Genomic DNA, 1,047 nt, shown 5'->3' on the forward strand with positions numbered 1-1,047 from the left:
GGCACGTGGGGCTTGGAGTCAAATTCTGGATACACAGACAGGAGGAGGGTTGCTGGGGCAATTCCTTCTTCTGTGAATCTTTAGGGCTTATAATGAGCTGTAGGCACCTGCCAAGTGAAGACCCTTTTAAGATTGTTTCCTGCTAACCCCCTCAAGCCATGGCTCTCTGTCTTGTAGTAGTACCTGAGCACTGCCCAGAGCTCTGGGGCAACAGATGTGGCATTAGCATGTGGCACATGACTGTGCTGAAAGCCCAATTTAGACACAGTGCCTTTTAATCCAATGTAGGGCTATGAGGATGATGAAGGGACTGGAACACCTGTCTTATGAGGAAAGGCTGAGAGACCTGGAGCATTTCAGTCTAGAGAGGAGAAGACTGAGGGGGAATCTAATTAATGTCTATAATAAACACATGAGGGCTGGGGATCAATAAGGCAGAGACAACCTCTTGTCATTTGTGCCCTGTGATAGGATGAGGGGCAATGGATTCAAACTCAAGCACAGGAAGTTCCACCTGAACATGAGGAAGAACTTCTTTCCTGTGAGGCTGCCCAGAGAGGTTGTGGATTCTCCTTCTCTGGAGACTTTCAGGACCTCTCTCGATGCCTTTCTGAGTGACCTGCCCTGGTTTTGGTCCTGTTCTGGCAGGGGGCTTGGATTGATGATCTTCAGAGGTCCCTTCCAACCCTTGACCTTCTGTGATTCTGTGATTCTTTCTGTGATTCTGTATGGATTCAAACTCAAGCACAGGAAGTTCCACCTGAACATGAGGAAGAACTTCTTTCCTGTGAGGCTGCCCAGAGAGGTTGTGGATTCTCCTTCTCTGGAGACTTTCAGGACCTCTCTCGATGCCTTTCTGAGTGACCTGCCCTGGTTTTGGTCCTGTTCTGGCAGGGGGCTTGGATTGATGATCTTCAGAGGTCCCTTCCAACCCTTGACCTTCTGTGATTCTGTGATTCTTTCTGTGATTCTGTGATTGATTCTGGGAGACTAGTGCCCACGGGTGCTCCCAAGGCCGTGTGTGCCACCCAGTGCATCAGCCTGGTC

The sequence above is a fragment of the Chaetura pelagica genome, unplaced genomic scaffold (genome assembly GCF_000747805.2).
Source record: "Chaetura pelagica isolate M959 unplaced genomic scaffold, ChaPel_1.0 scaffold252, whole genome shotgun sequence".
In the NCBI taxonomy this organism is placed as follows: Eukaryota; Metazoa; Chordata; class Aves; order Apodiformes; family Apodidae; genus Chaetura; species Chaetura pelagica.